Source organism: Balaenoptera musculus, chromosome 15 (assembly GCF_009873245.2).
Source record: "Balaenoptera musculus isolate JJ_BM4_2016_0621 chromosome 15, mBalMus1.pri.v3, whole genome shotgun sequence".
Lineage (NCBI taxonomy): Eukaryota > Metazoa > Chordata > Mammalia > Artiodactyla > Balaenopteridae > Balaenoptera > Balaenoptera musculus.
This window is the reverse complement of record NC_045799.1, coordinates 83,577,390-83,583,456: the sequence shown is the minus strand read 5'-3', so window position 1 is coordinate 83,583,456 and position 6,067 is coordinate 83,577,390.

Genomic DNA, 6,067 nt, shown 5'->3' with positions numbered 1-6,067 from the left:
AGTTAGTTATTTAATTGCATATGGAAAAATTAAATATAATTTAGTCCTATGTGCTTTTCAACCACACAACGTCTGTTAGGTGGGTCAACAATGAAAACAAGGATCTGGCCGGGGATGCTGGGTGCAGGAGGCCCAGGTGAGCAGACCCAGGCATTCAGGGTCCTTACTGATAAAAAAAAACATCTGCCCCATGGGACTCGATAATCCAACATCTCCCCAAAATTCACCTTTTAAGTGTCGGCAAACAGAACAGATAAAACTTTGAACTTAAAATGGGATGCTTGCTTTTTGGCAAATACATTTTAAAGGCTGTTGCTCTTCAGAAGTTTTTTTTTTTTTTTAATTTATTTATTTATTTATTTTTGGCTGTGTTGGGTCTTCGTTTCTGTACGAGGGCTTTCTCCAGTTGTGGCGAGCAGGGGCCACTCCTCATCGCGGTGTGCGGGCCTCTCACCATCGCGGCCTCTCCCGTTGCGGGTCACAGGCTCCAGACGTGCAGGCTCAGTAATTGCGGCTCACGGGCCCAGTTGCTCTGCGGCATGTGGGATCTTCCCAGATCAGGGCTCGAACCCGTGTCCCCTGCATTGGCAGGGAGATTCTCAACCACCGCGCCACCAGGGAAGCCCCAGAGGTTGTTTTTAACTGACCCTTTGGAATATGAGGCTGCACTAGGTGTACCTTCAACTCGTAGCTGTTTCAGAAATTCAAATTGGGAGGACTTCATTCCTGGTTACTTACATGGTATGTGGTCAAGATCATTTGGGAAATGTAGTAAAATTTCATAGTTAACTGAGCAAATGAAAAAACCCTTTTCAGAGGGAGAAAATGGAAATAACTTTAAAAAATGCCCTTTGTCTTTTCACCATGAAGTTTTGCCTTGACTATGACTACTTGCCACTGTCACTTTTAGAGCTAAGGTCTCTCGTATAAAGCCTAAAATTCTTCTGTTGAAAGGCACTTCCTTCTGCTATTTTATCACCTTCCTGGTTTTGTCTAATCTCACCCAGATTACGGTCGTATTTCTTGGCTTTTTTTAACGTGCACATTAAAATTTCAAACACAGAGCCTTTGTTCTGCAGTCTTGACTTTTCGTGCACCCTTAGACGTATTTTGGGTCTCTTACAAAGAAGAATGTTTTGCTTTAAATAATCTTATGTCTTTAAACCTACTTTGTCATGTCCAACTTCTAAAATTTTCATGCATTCTGATGAGGTATTCTATTTAGAGAGTATTTTGTTTTAATTAAGCCCATCTTAAGAGACATTTGGTTTTTGCCAAGAATGTGCTTTCTCCCTTACAAATCAGTTATATTTATAACATTCGTAAACTAAGTCATAGCAAAGGCAAAATTTTAGCTGCATTGTGACTGTGTCTTCTAAGTTCATGGGGAATTAAAGAGAATAAGAACGGGTTAAGACAAAACATGATGGCAAATCAAGACACTGTAAACACACACAGACTTTATCTTCCATAATTTTTTCTTCTGAAATGCTGGGTTTTAAAATTGTTTTATAGAACAATTTCTCATCTCTGAAAAGAATGCAGAGGGTAGGTTGCTATATTTGTGAGCAAATTGTGGGAAAAAGCTACGCTAGAAACTCTAATTCTTCCTTTGTTCAATTAGGCTGCATTTAAAAGTTCAAGTTTATTTTTTCCTGAATATTACAATATACATCCACATAATAGAATATATAGAAAATACAGAAAAATAGAGACATGAAAATTAAAGTCATCTGTCTCTCTCCTTTTTTTTTTAGACATTATTTTTTTTTAATATTTATTTATTTATTTGGTTGCACCAGGTCTTAGTTGTGGCATGCAAACTCTTAGTTGCAGCATGTGGGATCTAGTTCCCTGACCAGGGATCAGTCCCGGGCCCCCTGCATTGGGAGCATGGAGTCTTAGCCACTGTGCCACCAGGGAAGACCCTAAAGTCATCTATCTCTTATCAAGAGGCAACCAATATTACTATTTTGATCTATTTTGTTGGTAATATTTCATATATAACTTTCTTTCTTATGTGGTTAGGATCGTATCATATATGTATGTTTTTTATCCTGCTTTTTTATTGTGGTAAAAATGCACATAACAAAATCTACCATTTTTTTAAACATCTTTATTGGCGTATAATTGCTTTATAGTGTTGTGTTGGTTTCTGCTGTATAACAAAGTGAATCAGCTATATGCATACATATATCTCCATATCCCCTCCCTCTTGTGTCTCCCTCCCACCCTCCTTATCCCACCCCTCTAGGTGGTCGCAGAGCACCGAGCTGATCTCCCCATGCTATGCACCTGCTTCCCACTAGCTATCTATTTGACATTTGGTAGTGTATATATGTCCATGCTACTCTCTCACTTTGTCCCAGCTTACCCTTCCCCCTCCCCGTGTCCTCAAGTCCATTCTCTACGTCTGTGTCTTTATTCCTGTCCTGCCCTGAGGTTCATCAGAACCATTTTTTTTTTTTTAGACTCCATATATATGTGTTAGCATATAGTATTTGTTTTTCTCTTTCTGACTTACTTCATTCTGTATGACAGACTCTAGGTCCATCCACCTCACTACAAATAACTCAATTTCATTTCTTTTTATGGCTGAGTAATATTCCATTGTATATATGTGCCACATCTTCTTTATCCATTCATCTGTCGATGGACACTTAGGTTGCTTCCACGTCCTGGCTATTGTAAACAGTGCTGCAATGAACATCGTTTAACCATTTTTAAACGTACAGTTCAGTAGCATTAAGTCCATTTACATTTTTGCACAACCATCACTATCATCCATCCTGAGAACTTTTTCATTTTCCCAAACTGCAACTTGGTACCCATTAAATAATAACTCACCATTCTCCCTTCCTTTCAGCCCCTGGCAACTACCATTCTACTTTTTGTCTCTATGAATCTGTCTCTATGTTATCCTGCTTTTTTGAACGATATTATATCGTAAGTATTTTCCCATATTATTAGGATCATTTTATGACTGCTTACTATTCCATTGTATGGATTTGGGTAATGATTTACTGAACTGTAGCCCTACTGTTGGTCTTCTAGGCTCTTTCTGCTTTTCCATTATAAATAATACTTTGATTAGCATCGGGGACATAAAACATTATCTGTACTTCTGTGTTTTTTAGGATCAAGTCCTAGAAGGGGAAATTATGGGGTGAAAGGGTGTGAGCGTTTGAAAGGCATTTTTTAATATCAATTTACTTATTTATTTATTTATTTTTGGCTGCGTTGGGTCTTTGCTGCTGCGCGTGGGCTTTCTCTGGTTGCAGCGAGTGGGGGCTGCTCTTCGTTGCAGTGCGTGGGCTTCTCATTGCAGTGTCTTCTCTTGTTGCGGAGCACGGGCTCTAGGCGCATGGGCTTCAGTAGTTGTGGCAGTGGGCTCAGTAGTTGTGGCTCGTGGGCTCTAGAGCGCAGGCTCAGTAGTTGTGGCGCATGGGCTTAGTTGCTCTGCGGCATGTGGGATCTTCCTGGACCAGGGCTTGAACCCGTGTCCCCTGCCCTGGCAGGAGGATTCTTAACCACCGCGCCACTAGGGAAGCCCCTGAAAGGCTTTTAAAAGTTATTGTCAATTTACTCTTCCTACAGGGTTTTGCCCATTCACATGTGCCTTCCTCAGCACAGGTAAATCTCTCTCTCTCTCTTTTTTTTCTTTTTTGCTAATTGAATTGCTGGTAAGGTTCAAGGTATTTATTTATATTTTAAATCATTTATCATCTCTTGCAAATGGCCTGTTTGTATTCAGCTTAATAATCTAGGGTCGAAACTGCAGTGAAAGCTAAGCTTGTTGAGATGTAGCCACTCTTCTGAAAAATTCTGCAGGGACACTGACTTTTGGGGTGTACTGCTGAGTTTCAGGGGTGCACATCACCTGTCCTTCATGTCAGATTTCAAATCTCATGTAGGATTTTTTTTTCTGCTTTCTAGCAAATTTCTGAGCTGCCCTCCAGTGCCCCTTGGAGAGGTGGAAAGGGGCGTCCCACAGGGGCTAGGACGTGGGTCCTAAGCTGTGTGATGGTGGGCAACGAATCACCTCTCTGGGCCTCCCCGCCCACTCCGAGGGCTCGCCTAGCTCTCAAACCCTCATGAATAATAACACACGCTTAAGGCCTCCAGGGTTGGGCGAGCTCCAACACGGAAAGCGTTTGGCACACAGTAAATGCTGAGTTCCGACCTGGTGATTCCAATCTTGATAGTTGTGTAAGCAGAAGGTGATACAATAGTAACGTTTGTTCCTCTCTCTTATAAACCGATTCTCAAGAGGGAGGTAGTATATTCTGACAACTAGACCACCTGTTTTATTGATTGAAGAATGTTGGCGAGGACCCTGGCTCTGCATTCTAGAGCCATTCCATTCCATTCTAGAAATGTTCACATCAGGGTGTCTCCTATTTTTTTTCATAATAGTTAATACATGCCAGGCACATAATGTAAATGATCTGTAATCTTAGGGACAACTCTGAAAGGCAGGTATTACTGTCTCTCGTTGATAAACCAAGAAGCTGAGGCACAGAGAGGTCAATCACCTTGCCCTGAGGCACACAGCAGTGAGCTCCAGGGACCTCTCTTCATTCTGGGCTGGGAACCATTCACAGATTTTTAACTGAGGTGAAATTCACACAACATAAAGTTAACTATTTTTTTAAAAATTTCCCTTCCCCCCTCCCCTCTCCCCACTGGTAACCACTAGTTTGTTCTTTATATCTGTGAGGTCTGCTTCTTTTTTGTTATATTCACTAGTTGATTGTATTTTTTAGCTCTGTGATACATTTCTTTTTTTTTTTTAAATTAATTTATTTTATTTTTGGCTGCGTTTGGGCCTTAGTTGCGGCTGGCGGGCTTCTCTCTAGCTGTGGCGTGCAGGCTTAGTTGCCCCGTGGCATGTGGGATCTTAGTTCGCAGACCAGGGATTGAATCTGCGTCCCTGCATTGGAAGGCGGATTCCTAACCACTGGACCACCAGGGAAGTCCCATAAAGTTAACTATTTTAAAGTGAACAATTCAGTGGCATTTAGTGCATTCACAGTGTTGTGTCACCACCACTGCTATCGAGTTCCAAAATATTTTCATCACCCCCAGAGGAAACCCGGTGCCCATTCAGTGGTCACTCCCCATTCCTCCCGCCCTCCAGCATCTAGCCACCATCAGTCTGCCTCTGTCTCTGTAGCTCTACCTAGTCTACATATTTCATGTAAATGGAATCAGACAGCTTGGGACCTTCTGTGTCTGGCTTCTTTCACTTAGTGTAATGTTTTCAAGGCTCATCACATAGCATATATCAATACTTCATTCCTTTTTATGGTTAAGAAATATTCCATTATATATATTATTATATATTACTATATACAATAGATAATATTATATAATATATACATAATTGTGTATATAATAATGTATATTAAAATACTTTATGTATATATAAAAACACAATTTGTTTATTCATTTATCCATTGATGGCCATTTTGGCTGTTTCCATCATTTTGCTATTTGCTATTTGAATAATGCTTCTATGAACTATGTATATAAGTTGACCCTTGAACAACATCAGTTTGAACTGTATGGCAGATGTTTTTCAATAGTCAATACTAAGGTACTACAAGTTCCGTGGTTGGTTGAATCCGGGGACAGGGAACCTCGGATATGGGGGAACTCCATATGTGAAGGGCCGACTATTAAGTTAAATGCAGATTTTCAACCGGGCGGAGGGTCGGTGTCCCTGACCCCCTCATTGTTCAACGGTCAGCTGTATTTGTTTTAATACCTGTTTTCAATCCTTTTGGGTATACGATACACCTAGGAGTGAAATTGCTGGGTCACGTGGTGATTCTACCTTTAACTTTTTGATGCACTGTCAAACTGTATTCCACAGCGGCTGCACCATTTTACATTCCCAGCAGCAAGGCACGAGGGTGCCAGTTTCCCACATCCTCAGATGGGGACCCTACCTTGAAGCTGGGGGGGCCCCTCTCTGATTCACGGTCACAGTATTTGTCCATCATTAGTTTTGATAACCTCCACCGCTGTTTCCCTCCATGATTCACCTGATGGAATGTTGGCC